This window comes from Thermobia domestica, chromosome 13, assembly GCF_964235325.1.
Source record: "Thermobia domestica chromosome 13, izTheDome1.hap1.1, whole genome shotgun sequence".
Classification (NCBI taxonomy): Eukaryota; Metazoa; Arthropoda; class Insecta; order Zygentoma; family Lepismatidae; genus Thermobia; species Thermobia domestica.
In genome coordinates, this window is record NC_137466.1 from 7,257,582 (window position 1) to 7,275,742 (window position 18,161).

Here is an 18,161-nt window from a genome sequence, read left to right on the forward strand (position 1 = left end):
CGTGGTCCAAATGAGGGTATTGTATATCAAAATTCCTAAAATTGCTCCTAAACTTAGGCTAAATTTATACAAAAGTCGAAATTTCGGGGGGATCCGGACCCCCAGGACCCACCCCCTGCGTATGTCCCTGTTCACAATCCTTATCAGAAGGGCATTCTCGTTTTATAAATATTCTCGGTTCTGTGGCAAAGTAGCGACCGAAATCACTGAGGGAAAATCAAAGGAAAAACACTTTACTGACTAGAAAATCAGATGGTCTAAAGAAGGTTACGAGAAATTCAGAAAGCTGGAGTCATTATCCTTTCTAGGACCTCACAAATAGGCTATAATTTTGAGTACATTTTGTTGGTGTGCTGCAGATACATTCTTGGTATTGTCTCACCTATTACTGCTATGTGACTTCGGTTTCTCTTCGCGAACATCATTTCAGAAACCGGGCTAGTATTTAGTCAACGGACATTGCTAATATTAAATGATAAGTTACAGTACCATGCCAGTGATAATAGTTACCCTGGCAACAAATACTAAAAACTTTTTTTTTTTTTTTGCGAATACCACGCATCTAACATTACACGTGCCTGCAGCTATTTATTTCTTTTCTTTTCTTTCTTTCTTTTTTTTTTTTTTTTTTTTTTTTTTGTTTGTTTTTGGTGAATGTCTCACTTTACTTGTACGTATCGTAAGGTGAGGTTACTAGCGCAAAAAAAAAAAAAAAAAAATTGCACTTGAAGTGATGTAGAAAGAAAACGGAACTTAAAAAATGAAGACAACTAACGATGTACATTATATGATGATGAGTGTTCTGCCCGAAAGTAGGTCTTTAACCCGAATATCTCTTGGCAAGGTAAGCCCATGGTGGTTTGCCATTATCTTCTATGGGATTATGATGACGTCCAAAGGACGAGATCTATAGTTTAACGTGAGACACGAGCCACTTGTGTCCCACAGGGAATTGAACCCAAGCACTGATTAGAATGCAAAAAAAAATGAAATGAAATCTTTGAGTTTTACGTCCCACGGTTATGCCGGTTAGGCTAAAGGAGACGGTGATGATGAGTAATGAATGAAATGGTGGAATGAAGAAAGTAGGAGGAAACGGGAGAACCCCGAGAAAACCCACGCACACGGTGTTCGTCCACCACAAAGTTGACTTGGCGGGGGCTGGGATCGAACCCGGGACCCCAAGCACCAGAGGTGAACGCTCTACCACTGAGCCACCGCGCCCCCACTATTATAAACATGCATTTTGCATAAATCCGGGCTGTACTCATTGTAATCTTTTATGTGGTGGAGCGACGAGCGTAACCACTGGTTAGAATGCGACGAGCGTAACCACTTATTCCACCAGGGTCACTGTATAGTATGTAATTGACTTGTATTTTGCATATTTTTAGTGTTATATATTTTACTATGAAACATGCTAATATAAGGCAGAGGTAATATTATCAATGATTATAATTCTGCTAGAGTAAGGCAGAAATATCAGGGCAGCAACAGTCCCTATTGGCGAAACTTTCCATTTCTCTCTGAAAAACCATATTTGCCCATCTCCAGTTAATGATGATAAGTAATCATATTCCATATAATACAATTTTCACAAATGAGAATGAAAGTTCAATTAGCTACTAATCATAATAGGCCAAAATTGTAATAATGGGTATAATGATAAATAACAAAGTATGGAGATTAGAAGTTTGCCCCAGAAACTCCCTGACTTGACATCCGTTTCACCGTTCCAGGTTTCTAGGGGTGGCCACTGATTTATCAATGAAGACTGTAATACTTAGGGATGGGCACGAGCGAGTTTTCTTTGAAACTCGACTCAACTTAAAACAGATATCTTTGAGCTCGACTCGAAAAGTCGGCCCGAAAAATTTCTTCCAACTCGACTCGAATTTGGGTCAAGTTTCGAGTCGAGTCGAGCCAATTTGAGCTAAACCCTGTGTAGTTCCAAGTACTCTCTTCAAATATCCTACATAGACAGTATAATTATCAATGATGATGATGATGATTATACTACTACTACTACTACTACTACTAATTATTATTATTATTATTATTATTATTATTATTATTATTATTATTATTATTATTATTATTATTATTATTATAACACTGTGTATAAGCATGAAAGATCGGCGGTTTGGACTGAAATACTTAAAACTAGTTGACTATCGATCTCGGTTTTCGAGGAATCTTCAGGAGGCAAGGACATCGGTCACGAGGTTTTGGGTTTGAGTTCCGGAGGAACAAGTATTCGGGCTTGAGCCAAAAATTGTTAAAACTCATAGATCGTCGGCCAAACATGTTCATAGCTGCTCGGCCCGAGTTTAGGGTTGTCAACGGCTTGATGATTAGCATTAGATTTTTTGAAAAAGAAATCATGCAATTTGGGTGGACTTCAGCCTGAAAGTCTCAAACTCCGTAAATCTTCCACTAATTACGGTTGAGATGATATTCTTGGGTATAAGGAATAACCCAGGCAAATCAGTTCACGGGGATTTTTTTCTGTTCCTGGGTTGGCATTTATGTGGGACATATGCTGAACTATTAGAATGTAGTCCCTGTACCGGTACCAGAAAATACATAATTTTCTTCACAAATATTGGTAATTCATACTTAGTATCGATACCAGTACCCTCGTTCTAATATCAATATTTGTAAACTGTATGCACTTTTGTGTAGAAAGTAAAATGTATAAATTCTGAAGGGAAAACATTGCACAGAAACGTTATATTCGTATGTTAACGTACTTTTTTGTATGTTGTGGAAAGTGACCCCAACTATGGGGTTACTTTTCACCAAAGTTTATATTTCAGTAACTATGGTTATACTGAATGTTTACTAATGAACTTATACGAATGTCTTCCACACATATCTAGCTATAATATGTTCTATATGTTCTAGCTATAATGCAGTGTTCTAAATCATTACGTTTCTAAGTTACATGCGATTTTCTTTAAAATTCCTTAAATCGTGTGCAAAATAACCTTGTCTTACGGTACCTGCAAGAGAGGGGATGGGAAAAGAAACAGAATCGAAACGTAAGTTATTCAGTGTATGGATAATATGTAAATATAACCAATTTGAGCATGTGTCTTTTTTTTTCATCTTGTTGTTTACTATGTAGTCATTTAAGGGAAATAATGGACCCAATACAAAGTGTCTGTTTCTGTGATATGAGACTTTTTATTCTTTGCAAGTTCAGTATATAAGCACTTTATTTAAAAATATACATATTTACTTACCTAATTTCGTTTTGATTTTCAGAAGACGACTATAAGTACAGTGGCGTCACTAGGTCTTATTTGGGGGATTAAAGCCCGGAAATTTCTTCCAAGCTCCCCTCCCAAATCTCACACTGAAAATATGTTATATACTGAGAAATTTATTTCAAAAGTAAGATTCTAACACGCCATCAGTAGACTCATGATATATTGGGTTGTCTTCTTTTAGCTTCAACAAACAGCAACGCGTTCTTTATAGAGTTCTCAATGTGAAGTTCAGTCTTCGGCGAGCGACTACAGATACTTGTTGATGTGTTAGATTTAGCTGAGAAAAGCAATAGCTATTATGATTATGACGTAACAGTGGTGTATTTAGCGGGACTTCCGGGCTTAACCTCCCCCCCCCCACGAAATCTTACTATAATAAAATAACTGCAATATCTTGCAGAATTTTCACATTTCCAGGCAAAGCTCCCCACCCGAAAGTTAGGAAAGCCCCTTCCGAAACAAAATCGTAAATACGCCACTGGACGTAATTATGCTTTTCTATCGTATTTCTCACTTGGAAATACTATGTGAACTGAACTTCTCATTCCTTTACTTCTCATTCCTTTACATCTCATGCGGTAAATTTTAGATGGATAACTTTTAAGAAATTTTATATGTTACTTATTATTGCCTATTTTTATCATATTGTATTACTATTTCAGGCAGGTCAGAAGTCGAATATAAAAGTAAGATTGCTGAGAAAGAAGTTTTTCATGAAGTATTTTTAAGAACTGAATGAATCGATGAAGTAAAAGAATGTGCATTTCCGCAACGATAAAAGTGAAACAAATAAACCTGACTATGATAACAAAAATATGAAACCATAGAGCAGCAACAATATTCCCCCCCCCCCATTCCCTCGCCCAAAAGCGAATTTCATTGTGTCCTTGATTGAAGATGATTCTAAAATACTAAACGGAGTTTTTGGGTTGTTGGGGAATATGTCCCCCTAAAGATCTTCAGCCCCCCAATAAAAATATTTTAGTGACGCCACTGTATTAGCATTTTTTGCGTGTGAAGTATTGTGATATACGTTTCTGAAATTGCATAGGGCATATGCTTTCTTACAATGGGAGACTAAATACAAATCTTCAGGAAACGCAACACAGCAGTTCTCATTACTAAGTCCCTTCATCTTTTTGACAAACTGAAAGGTCTCCTCCACAGCTGGAAACCGTGTCAATGGACTGTGGAGTGCGGGAATAATTTTACTATCTGTCCGGCAGGTATCAAAAGTCTGCGCGCGCGTTTTTAAGAAGAACCTGTGTTCACACGTTGTGAGTGTGTGTGTGTATTTGTGTGTGTGTGTGGTATGTCGCTTATTCATATCTCTAGCGCTGTTGCAGAGTACAGGGTAGTTTCGAAGTCGACTACAATGCAACTTCATTGCCATTCAAGCATCGCGGAAGTATTGCAGTAAACTGTCCCAGAAGTATAGGATTCATCGTTTATGCTGAGATCAGTATCTGTAGGGATGTCAGGAAGGTTCACTATGATTGTTTTCAAGCATTGAAAAGTTTTAAAGAAAGCTTATAACCGAAATTTACACGTTTTATTGATGAGAACTATTTTGGGCGGAATTTTTTAGGTTACCATATCTGATATGAAAGAATTGTCTAAAGGAAAAAAATAATTCAACAAGAAAGTTAACGTTCTGTACGAATTCTGCAAGAAGAACAGTAAGAAATTTGTAGTATCTTTTGTGCGAATACGTCACGTATATGAGAATGTGGTAGAATTTTCCTAACAAAGGACAAAACAAGAGGAAAATGTTTAAGTACCGATCACGATATTTAATGCAAAGTGGAAACACTACAGGACGAGTTCGACTGACAGACGAATGGCCACACCTACACTACCCTTCTCCCCGCTCCCAGAACACTGAAATCTGACATGCTCGAGAAGTAGTGAGGGCTCTTAATATTGCGGGGCCGGTCTATGTTCATTATTTTTTGCGGGTTTATTTTTGCACCTGGAAGATTGAAATTGTGCACAAACATTCAGTCCATCGAGGAGTATTTACCAGATTTTTTCGTACTTCTGTGTTAAAACAGGGGGTACAGAGGGGCTAAACGTTGAAAAAGGGAAATTTTACCAAAAAATCCCTTTCACGGGATGTTCCCGCCTTAGATACATGATGGAGACAAGTGAAGTGTACCGCCTGAAAGGTAGTTCAATTCTGAAGAGAATGATGAGCAAACCATGATAATAGGGTAATTAGGGATGTCTCAGGGAATGTTTAAAAATTTCCCTCTGTATACGGGAATATGGGACATTGTCGGTATATATATTTTTTGGTGGGCTTATTTTTGCACGTAGAAGATTGAAATTTTGCACAAATATTCAGTCCACCGAATAGTATTTACCAATTTTTTTAAAGATTTCTGCGTTAAAACAGGGGGTCCAGAGGGGCTAAAATTCAAAAAATGGATATTTAGACCCAAAGAATCCCCTTTTTCGGGATTTTCCCGTTTTAGATACATGATGGAGACACGTGAGTCATACCGCCTGAAAGGCAGTTCTATTCTGAAGAGAACGATGGGCGAAACATGACCCTAGGGTAATTATGGATGTCTCAGGAAATTTTTTACCTGAGATGATGGTGTTTTACGGTAATTTGGGGCACGGTAGGAATTCCAGATAAAATTTCTCCCGCCCTTAGTATTCAAGATAGAAACTTGAAATTTGGCACACACATTTAATATGCCAAGTACTCTTTATCATAATTTTAGATGGCTACGTTCACACAGGGCCGCTCCAGAGGTGCCCAAAGTGCGAGAAAAAAGTTCCCTCCGAAATTTTCCTTTTGACATCACTTTTCCCGCTCCTGGTATATAGTATGAACATGCAAGTAAAATTTGAAAGCCAGCTCCATTCTGAAGAGAATGAGGTATGAACCATGATCCTAGGATAAATAGTGGCGATGCAGCAGCTGCTTGACTGAAAGTCTAAAAAATATCCCCAAAACCCCGGTTCTCTTAAGGGTTAAGAACGGTGACGAAACACTCGAAGACACACCACATGCCAGAAGACTAACACAAGTACAAAATGAAGGTCTTCAGGCATCAATTGAGGAAAACACTGGCCAAACATGTGAGAAACTGGGTCTAAAATTCACTGTGAGTGCATAAACCATTCGGCAGCACCTCCATCAAGTTGGAAAACACCACATGTTGGGTCCATCGGCCCCACATGATTTGACTTTTTGGCCAGAAGGCTACGTGACCACACAACTGTGTTTCTTTGCTGTCTCGTTCGTGAAAGGAGCCATTTCTGGACAGAGTGTTGACATCTGATGACAAGTGGGGTCTGTACGAAGCTCCACGGCACCGCCATTATTGGTTAGCATGAACCGGTCTAAAACAGCCGAAACCAGCACTGTACCAGAAGAAAGTTCTCCTGTGTGTTTGGTGGACTGCTCGCAGCATCGTGCAACGCAAACTGCTACGAGCTGGTCAGAGCATCAATGCAGCTGTGTTCTGTGAGCAGTTGCGCCATGATAAAGAAAAAGTCAAAACTCTGTAGCCAGCACATTTGAATCGCAAAATGATTCTCCTCTTACAGGCTAAGCCCCACGTGGACAAGACGACCCGGGACACCATTCTACGCCTTGGATGGGAAACACTATGGTATCCGCAGTACCCTCCGAAGATTGTGCCGTCTGATTAACACCTGTTCCATTCCTTGGACAATCACCTTAGAGAACTCCAGTTCAAATCCCTAGTAGAGGTGTAAAATGGACTTGAAACCTTCTTCGCTTCACGGCCCACCAAGTTCTACCGCGATAGAATCCATGGCCTTCCAGAACGTTGGCAGAAGGTATTCGATATTGATGGGAACTATTTTTGATCTTCCAGCTACGTCTGAGGTGACATATCGATGTTCGAAGTTGGTGAGTGGAAAAGCGACAGAACTTTCTTGGTTACCTTTATAAAAATAATAGCAAACGATCAATATTAGTGTCTAACCCATAGTTTTCGGGCTAACGGATTCTCCCAATTACGTTTAAATACAAATTCATCCCTCACCGGCATGAATGTGAGGTAAGCGGGAAAAGCTGGTGATATGTGAAGCTTTTTGAAAATTACCAATATTATAATGTAATCCATAGCTTTGAGGCGTCCCAGAAATGAGTAGCGACACTCTAGATGCCGTTTAAGTTCAAATTGATCCCCGTCGGCATGGGAATTCAAACGGGGTAAGATTGGTGTGTCAATTTTTGTAATTATTTTCTCTCGATTTTAGTTCTTCCTTCCTTATTCGAACGTCCACAAAGGGACGACGTTAGATATAGAACGTTGGAATTTTGTATAAATATTTTAACTTCTCCCCTCCCCTTCTTCTACCAATAGGGATTTACATGGACTTAAATTCCATTAAGGTCGTCACTATTCTATTCAGCGATCCCGTAAACCACGTGTTGCAAACCGTGGTGTTATTCTACCTTTCTTTAACAAACGAACAAAAGCAAACGTTTTACTGGACTTTGTGGTGGACAAACACCGTGCTTATGAGTTTTCTCGTTGTTCTCCCATTTTGTTCATTGCACCATTTCACTCATCTCTCGTCATCACCATCCCCTTTAGCCTAACCGGCATAAGCGTGGGACGTTAAACGTAAAGATTTCGTTTCATTTTTTTCACAATTTCAACAGAAATAGTGCTCATCATTCTGTTCTCCCGTGCCACTCATATATTTCAAATTCAGCAGGCACTTGATCTACCCTGACCTGCCTCACATATGAACCTAAATTCGTTATTATTAGGTTCATATGACGAAATATACATGAACATGTTATTTGTATATTTCTTAGGTTTACGTTCAGTTACAAACGAGACAACACAATTAATAACTCAAGGCCATTCACAATACACGATGGATTTTTCATTCAGTTCGATATCGTACTTTTCATCCTACTCTAGTTTAATCGTTGAGTTCAGTTGAATTTGAGTTTAACTTCCCATTCAGCAGCGAGGCAATATGAGACGTTTACCTACTGATTAACGTGGTATATAATGGCGAGCGGCATGTCATTTACATTTTATTTTACATCCAATTTTTTCTTCATGTGAACAAACGACTAACATTTTGCGACGTTGGTTGTTTTGGAAGTCACTGCGTTCTTTAATAGATAGGAAGCAACGAAATTATTGCTATTTATCTCAGTAGCCCTGAGAACTATATTTCTACTAATCTCTAATATCTACCTTAATATTTGTCTTTTTCAGAATTTTATATGTTACTCCCTTCCAACGTCCCTAGGTGTCCTAGGAGGTCTTAGAGTGAACTTAAGGGAGCTGCTACGAATCAACTTAGGAACTCAGAAAGCTAAGCATTCGACACTAATGTCAGACGTTTCCAAGTCATTTTCAATTATTTTTACGGTATATGTCACCATCTCCCACCCAGGAATTCTAATTGAGACTAAATTTGAATATAAAAAATGTAGCTATTGGAAGTTCATGATATTCAAGTATAATATGTGAAAAGGAAGCTACGAAAATGTTAATTGAAAATTATAAACAGCATTCATAATTATATGACTGAAGATGAAATTTATACTTTAATAAAATGTAAATAAACACAATAACGATAATCGATGACGAACTCCAGTTCAGTGTTTCTTCCAGACATGTTTTTGGGTGGCACTGCCCCCCCCCCGGAGCTCTCAGAGTGCCCCCCGAGAAAACCAAAATAAGACGTCTATAATATAATAATAAATAGAATAGGACCAACAGTCCCCCCTATTACTAAGTAAGACCCCCGGAACATTTGTTCTAAAAGAAACACTGCTCCAGGTTGCCTTGTGAAGTATAGCTCGATATGAAAGAAAATTTATATTTAAATAAAAAGACTTTGAATGCAGTCTTAAAATTGAATGTAAAGTTAAAAAGTATCAATATCAATCTATCTGTGTAAACAGAAACGACCTAGACGCATCGATGGATCTGTTATTATTCCCGTACGCAATACTCAATGTTCCTTCACAATCAGATCAAGTTAAAAACTTAACGACTTGGGTCAAGCAACGAGTTTGCGAATGGGATGATCCTCACCGAGATGCGTTACTCCATGATTTTTCAAAAAAGAAGAAAAAAATACAAACGCAAATCTCAACATTCTTCTGACCCAACATCCTTTAACACCAAAAGAGTGGAAAACAAACTCAACAATTACTAATTTCTGAAGATATCATCACCACACCTAATGCATCTGTTTTAGAAACACTTAAGGAGAAGAACCCTTCACATTCAGACACCTTTTCATTACCAGACCCTCCTAAAGATTACCCTAATATACCAAGACTTTCCGTTTCTGAATTACGATACGCTGTAAAATCCTTCCCATCTGGATCAGCTGGATGTATTGATGGTCTCCGTCTTTTGATTCTTCAGGATCTACTTCTATATCATGAGTCAGATTCAAAGGAAAGATTAACTACGATGATTCTAGAATTACTTTATTTAATCCTTTCAGGTAATATACCTCAGGAAATAAGACCAATCTTTTTTGGAGCATCACTTATTGCGCTTAATAAGAAGAACGGCGAAATTCGACCAATAGCAGTGGGGAACATTTGGAGAAGAATATCAGCAAAAGTTATATGTTTCAGAATTAAAGAATCCGTCTTAAGATTCATTTACCCGAACCAATTGGGAGTATGCCTTCCCAATGGAGCCGAAGCCGCAGCACATGCAGCTCGCATTTACTCTTCTACTCCCTATTCACAAAAGGCTTTTCTGAAATTAGACTTTCGTAACGCTTTTAATGAACTGAACCGAGACGCAATGCTACTCACAATTAAAACTAATTTTCCATCGATTTATCACTATGTTTATTAATGCTATGCGCAACCAAGTAATCTATTTCTAGGGGATAAGATTATACTCTCGCAACGTGGAGTACAACAAGGCGATCCTCTAGGTCCCGCTTTGTTTGCCATGACAATTCAGTCCATAGTGTCTAGGATTAACACTGAATTAAATATCTGGTATTTAGATGATGGTACTATAGCAGGAGATCCTGACACAGTTTTAAGTGAGCTACACAATATTCGAACTATAGCAGCAAGCATTGGACTACATTTAAATTTTATAAAGTGTGAAGTAGGATTTTTAGGAATTTCGCAAGATCAAACGGAAGTGTTATATTCACAATTTAAAAATTCAGCACCGGGAATACAACTTATTACAGCCTCGTCAGCTTTTCTACATGGTGCGGCCCTTTCACCTGAGGCAACGCGTAATTTGTTAGTCGAGAAAACTAAAAAGTTAGACTTTTTCTTGTCACGTCTGTCCCTAGTTTCCTTTTATCTCCTTCGTGCGTCGTTCTCCATACCAAGAATAATCTATTTTTTACGCTGTTCTACTTCTTGGTGTGAAGTCGATTTACTAGAGAAGTTTGACACTGTTCTGAAATGTGGACTGGAACCGGTACTCAACTGTATGTAACCTAAATAGCAAGGTATGGATACAGGCCTCCCTTCCAGTTGATTCTGGAGGTCTTGGTATTCGTCGGGTTGTCGATTTGGCGTATTCTTCATTTTTATCGTCGTTCTATGGCTCCCTGCATACCATTGAGATACTCCTCAACCAACTTAATGAGCCTCACATAGAATCTGACGTCCAAGACTGCATATCTGACTGGTCTAACCTAGTTGGTTTAAGCCCTCCTGAAATAACGGGCAGAAGTTCGCAATCAATTTGGGACAAGCCAATCATCAAATTACATCAACCAGCGTTACTACAAGAAGCAGACAGTCAAGAGGATAAGGCTAGACTTCTCGCCTCCTCATAATCAATTTCAGGTGCTTGGCTACAGGCATTACCTTCACACACCCTAGGACTGCACCTTCCAAACGAAAGTTTTCGTATTGCAGTTGCACTTCGCCTAGGAGTAGACATCTGTGAATCACACAACTGCTCTAAATGTGGTGCGTCAGTCAAGCAGAATGGTCTACACAGTCTGTCTTGTATAAGTAGCTCCGGAAGACATGTGAGGCATTCGAACGTGAATGATATTATCTGGAGAGCACTCACATCGGCGGAAGTTCCATCTGTTAGTGAACCTGTTGGGTTTAATAGATCTGATGGCAAAAGATCAGATGGCATGACGCTGGTACCATGGAAGAGGGGAAGGATTCTTCTCTGGCATTTCACCTGCTCTGACACTTTCGCGTCATCTAATCTCACGCTTTCATCATCTCCAGAAGGAGCTATTGCAGCCCGCAGAGAATGCGAGAAAAGAAGAAAATATAAAGATCTGCTCGATAGATACATGTTCGTGCCCGTAGCCATTGAATCGAGCGGCATTTGGGGCCTCGAAGGGCTTAATTTCATCAAAGAAGTTGGGCAACGTATTGCACACGTTACTGGCGGCAAGCGGGCTACTACTTTTGTGATACAACGTGTCAGCATACCAGTTCAGCGAGGAAATGTGGCTTCCATTTTAGGTACATTACCTCCTGGCAAATTATTAGAAGATGTTTTCGTTAAATAACTAACTGGGTATGTCCATGGTAACTCACGTTACGTAATGACGTATATTTTGAAGAATACTAACCAGAAATAAACTTAAAGGCTCCGCTTTTTTATAAAAAAAATGGAAAGCTGTCATATTTATACAGACTATTACCAAATATCGTCATTTTATATTATACAGCAAACCTAGGAGGAAAGAAAATACTATAGTAACTCACGTTACAAATTTTTCCCTACAATCAGAACCTGTGATTTTTCAGTATATTTTCTTTTGTTCTCGCATAGCTATGTGCATGAAATTATTATGTAAGATAGGGGCACACACAATTTAATTATGGCAAAATATTAAATTTTTATTTACATTTTATGATTACTTATTTTAGTGGAATATGCAGAGAGTCGGGTAACTCACGTTACATTTGTCAACGATCTTTTATTATCAAGTATAGCAACATAAATTTATAAAAACTTGAAATAAGCACAGTTTAATTAAGTTAAACATTGAACTTTACTTTAAGAAAAGGTTTCATCAGCTATATGAAATTTTACTTGGGATACCGCCAGAAAAAAATAAGACATATGGAATAATAAATAAAGCTTGTATAATATAATCAACATTAAAACTTAGTAGATGAAAGGTAACCTACGGCAAAAATAAGAAAATAGTAATTCTCTGAAAAATTGATTAATGATGCCAGCCACATACAACTATATTTTTTTTATCAAAAGAACAACTAACTAACTAACGAACTCTATGGCCTATGGAACCCGGAGGTTTGAATGCCGCGTTCACAAAAGCTCTCCACTGACTTCTATCCTTAGCTACCTGCATCCAGTTTCTACTTTGTATTAAAATCTCTGCGAGATCCATCTTAATATTGTCCTCCCATCTGCGCCTAGGTCCTCCTAAAGGTCGTTCAAAAGAACAATTTGTCTAAAAATTATAACTATATTTCTTTCATGAATTTTTGTCCCTGTTTCCGTGGACATGCCCAACCGTTCAGAATTTACTGTTTATCTTTCTGTAAAAAAAAAAAAATGTCAAATATTTAAAAAAAATGAAAATAATATCATAGCAATAAATAAGTTATATAGTGTAAAAAAAGAATAAAATTACAAAACTTACAATTATTACTGGAAATATATATATACTGTATATTATAAGCTTTTATTTTTGTCATTAAAAGATTTCCTAAGACCATCTACAGTTTTATTTTCCCGTTGCATGCCCTAATAATTGCTTAGAGATTAATAATATGCGTGAAAGCTTATGTTCCGTAGACAAATTTCAAACTTATGTTCAACTAAAAACACGTACCAGTTTGTGCTTTGCTTTCCTAAAATCATTCACTAAGATGTTCTACACTCTTATCATCATGGAACGTATGAGAATAATTCCGTACAGATTGTTAATATACTTGCAATGTAAAAAATACACATTAGCAGGTGCTAAGGAAAAGTAGGATAGGTCAGGTTAGTAAGAAAAGGTTATTTTAGATTAGGTTAAATTACTGGAGCATAGTAGATTAGGTTAAGTAAGTAGAAGGTGTTAGGTTAGTATAGTGGATCAAGTTGGTAAAGTAGGTTAGTTTAGTTGGTAAAGTAGATTGAGTTACGTTTATTCCTTTTAGTGCTTCTATGCTGTAGCTATTTACAAAGTACCTTTTATATGGATTTTGGAGTGATACACATTTGAAGTACTTTAATAATTTTAACGCTATACCTGTAAAATATAATATATAGCTTCTTTCTACCATGTAGAAATACTTCGTCACCGGAAGTTTTAGACTTAATCCTTCTTATGTAGTCACTCATTGTAACCACCCTATAGCATTGTTATCGTTTCAGACTAGTAACCCTACGCTTGTAAACATAAAATACAGCAGTGCTGCATTGTGCAGAAAAGCTACACCACTGGAAAAGGAAATCCAATACAGCCCTCTGTCATATGCACTCACTAATTCGAAACGTAAAATTTCCATTTTTATGCAGGGGCGTCATTTAAAGTTGAGCTAATTGCCCCTCCGACTTTCAGAAATACTTGCTTTCTTAATAATTTGTTTACTAATATACTAACAAACACGTAAGGTTCTTATGTGACTGCCAACTGAAAACTACAACATAGTTTAGTTGTGGTATTACAAACTAAACTTATCGTGTCCAAAAACTGAAGCATTGTATTGCTTATAACAGTGGCATACACAATTCTTCTTAAAAGTAGAGTGAGGGCAAACTCCTACGTTCATATAATTTCAGGTGTTTGTGTACATATATTATGGTAAACGATTGATTTTTCCCTAATAGTTTTATCAAGAGATATTTTTAACCCAGAACACCCTCATTCGTATACTACTGATATATAATAATGCACGCTATTATTGTACACCTGACTGTTTGATTTAGAAGAAATATATTTGTGTAGTCATTTCTAAAAGCGTTTATCAATGCAAGTCTAGTTAGGTAGAAATGATTTTAATTCGCACATTTCCTTTCAGAATATTTCGATTCACAATATAATGCATTTATGTATGTTGAGTTTCATTTATTTGCAAAAGCATAATATATTGTACTTCCAAAACCCAAATTGTGATATATAAATTCAGGCCTGCAATTTGGATTTGGGTCACCATTGCATTACACGAAATTCTGGAGCTCCAGTTTACATATATTGCCTTTTAGGCGCCCCTCCAACTAGATGCCTGCTGTACGCGCCCCGATTGCTTACCTAATTGCGCCCCTGTATATACTGGTTTTATTCTGTTCAAAGGGCATAAGCTCCCAATTTCTAATTTATTTGTTTGACCTTTATGTCCGTCTTACCATCTAGGCTTTGTGATACACAGACGTATAATTTTAGTTAGAATCTGAACTGCGGAATGTGTTCAATTCTATCCGCTCTCCTAATTGAGGGTGTGTAGTCATTTCTGAAAATGAAGTCAATATAGCACGATGCAGTGTTCTGATGGGACTGTTTTAATATCGTGTGTTAGCATCTTTGCAATTGGAATGCATCGGAATATTTTCCTTGCGGCTTGCGATTTTATTTTGCGTGAAATAAAATATACTGAAGTTAGTCATATCAAAAATAATATTTAGTGCCGTTCCTGCAAACTAATAGAAAGTATTGCGTTCCAGTCAAGGGAGTCAATATTTATTTGGACCCATGAACTATCTTACAACGCTTTATAAAAGTAATAATGGTTAGGAGATTTTACTGTCGACTTCGAGCAGAAAGTGATGTAAAAACATAACATGTGTCGTTTTGTTTCGATAGCAAAACGAACTAAAGATTCACCACAGTATAGTAGATGGCAACGACATGTCGTTCATGCATAAAGTGAATAATTTAGGGTTGGCAAGTAGCCGGTTTTTCCACCGGTCTGACCAGAAATATTGCTTTTATTTTTATTAAAGCCGGTGACCGGTACAAACTTCTTGCCAGCCCCTTTATGACCGTTCTTTCCGAATTTGTATCTAGTTCGAAGTATAGATTGAAAAAGTATCTTTCATTCTGTAAATCCAAAACTGTCACCTTTCACCATCTATCAACAATTAATATATTTTGTTCATCTGTCTAAATAATTTTAAAGAGATGACAGGGACTGTATCAGGGAAATTTTGAAATTTACTTGTAAGAAATTTCATACATTTATTGACAGTGAAAAAAGGATTTCTTAAAGCAATTTTCCGTAGTTGAAGTTTAAGTTTTAAGAATAAATTTCATTTCCCAAATCCAAAATTGTCACGTAAAGATTAATATACTTTTGTTAATCTGTTTCAATAATTTTTAAGAAATGGCAGTTACTGGTAAGTACAAAAGAATGATCAATGCCGGTTTCAGTTTGTTATTTATAGCACAATATTTCTATTAAGCTTATTAGTGAATGTACTAAGGATATGTAGAGTACTGGTACTATTGCACTTTTGTTCACGATAGTATATTCCTATATCATGCGGAATTTTAAGGGGGTACCGGTTTCTTATTTTCCAGAGTTGGCAACCCTAGAACAATTGCATCTCAAGTAGTTAAATAATGCTTACATGGTATTTGCCTATACTTAGAACAAGTAGTCGTAAACTACAAAACAGAGAGGGAGACGTGTTTTCCACATCTCCATGTTTAGACTTGCGTTCGCAGAAGAAGGGAGTACTTCTGTGAACTGACAAGAGGTCACGTCACAACATGCTCCCTTCTGAAGTAGAAGTGAAATTAAGCAAATGAAAGAATAAGAAAGCAAGAAAATCGTGAAAAAATCTTATCCAGGATTTTTAACGAAATTGATTGTTGATATTAACAATTAAAGTAGTCTCAAACAACGATAATCGCACTTACCAGTACGTAAAATCTGCAGAAATACAGGCACTTTCCCTTCAGCGAGCGAATTGGTATGTTCTGTACTAAATCATTTTGCTTTCGTAGATAATTAGATGCATGATGTTTCTTTAGTCAATATAGTTGTATTCGCTCGCTCAGAATTTTACGTCTTTCTCTTAGAAGGAACTTCAACTCATTGCAATTTTTGAGTGTTCTCTCGGCAACAACCAATCAATGTTAAACATTTTATTGTTATGTTTTTCCATGCAATGTACAGCTTGAAACACCATGATCCCATTTATCATATTTGTTTTTATTCAAACAAGAGGGTAGAGATCAGTGTAATCAATGTTGCAATTTTCACATGGTGTTTAGGTGTCTTTCCACTTGCGTACATTCCCATTTGCGTACAAGTCAAAATCTTTCCCAGTTTCGTACAAGCGCGAGATGAAATGAAATGTCATTATTTAAAAGCGAGATAAGAATTCCCATTTCCGAACAGGTTCAATAGCTGGCACTATTTCTGTGAATTTTTGTTAGTTTTTGAGCAGAGGGGGATATGGAATAAAGGTTTCGTTTCGAGTAGCAGCTACAGCGAATAAGAGTACCTGAATAGTTTCATTTTGCAGGCCAGCACGACTTTCTTTATTGACGGCAGATTTAAGAGCTACAACAAACTTTTCTCCCAAACTTTTGTAATTCATGCAGATATTGGAAGTTTAATAGAGGAAACTAATGTGATTCGAGTGGTTTTTAGCCTTCTCCCGAACAATAGAAAGCATATATATGAAAGGAAGTCCTCAATTGGAATCCTGAAGTTGTAATGGTAGGCTTCAAGGAAGCAGTAATAAATTATTTTAGGACAATTTCCCTTCAGATTCCATAAGTTGGTGTAATTTTCACTTTAACCAATGTCTTTGGTGTAAGATACAGGATTTGGTTTTGGTTATAGACTACAAAAACAATGACTTCAGATTCGAATGGTTGGGTCATTAGCTTTTCTTCCGTTAGAAATTGTCGACAGTGCTTGATTGTCTATTCAAGAAAACATCCTCTAAGGTTGAGCAATTCTATGGCTATTTCATTGACCAGTGGCTAGAAAATTCTACAGTCCCAATAAGCATTTGGATCTGTCATGAAAAACGCCATAGAACAAATAATGGCAGAGGATTGGGATAATAGATTAAGTATTCTGCTAAACAACCAAAATCCTCATGTCATCGAATTAGTCCGTTTCCCCAAGTTAGAAGCCAAGAGAAGTGACCATGCTTACGACAGAAAGTATCTCAGCTTGCAAGGTAAAAGAAGAAAGTATATACATACGTATATAGACCCTATGCAGTTTGACAAAAAAAAAAAGTTTTCGGTAGTTTTGATGTTTCAAAAGATGTTAGATGATATTTGGTTGCACTTTCATATATTCTTAAGTTGTAATAAACTGTAAATCTATATTGATAAGCATTACTTATAGGTGGTGGTAACAACGGTAAACGGCCTACTGCACATGGACAAAGATCATAGAACATCCAAATCAGGGGCAGTCTGGCCAGGTCGGCGTTCGCCGAGGGCCCCGGAGCTATGGGGCTTCAAGAACAAAACGATAACTGTTTGGTTGGTATTAAAAACGTTTACATACATTTACGTACTACTCCATCGCATTCAAGCATAGGATGTGTGAAAATTATTTCAAAGCTGTAGGGCTATGCCTCGTTCGCACTAACTCATGTTTGCAATAAGCATTAATATAAACCTACCTTGCAGTACACAAATCTGATTGAAATTCTGAAACAAAGCAAACCTGGTGGGATGCTGAAATTTAGACCTAAAATCTGAAACTTGTATAACTTAGTGGTACTCAGTAAAGAATAGCGACATGCAGGCATTGGAACGCACCGGGGCCCCCGCTCAACCCGTTTATTGTTCCCTACTAATATTTATATTCCTACTCGTTTATGTCTGGGAAAGAATTATTGTGAAATTTTAGATTACTAGCAATTTGGATATCATTTTTTTCTGTTTCGTGGGTCCCCCTTTGATTGTTAAAATACAAGTGACGTTAGAAATTAAAAATATTTTCGCTGATTAGTATTG

General features: G+C 37.2%; 1 protein-coding gene across 1 annotated transcript in view; it reads right to left on the minus strand.

The window, feature by feature from the left end:
• LOC145669109 (uncharacterized) overlaps positions 1-16,284 on the minus strand; it is a 71,341-nt gene extending 55,057 nt beyond the window's left edge. Inside the window, exon 1 of the mRNA XM_081737450.1 lies at positions 16,089-16,284. The gene's annotated coding sequence lies outside the window, so the exon portion shown is untranslated. The remainder of the gene's footprint in view (positions 1-16,088) is intronic.
• Positions 16,285-18,161: the final 1,877 nt, after the last annotated feature.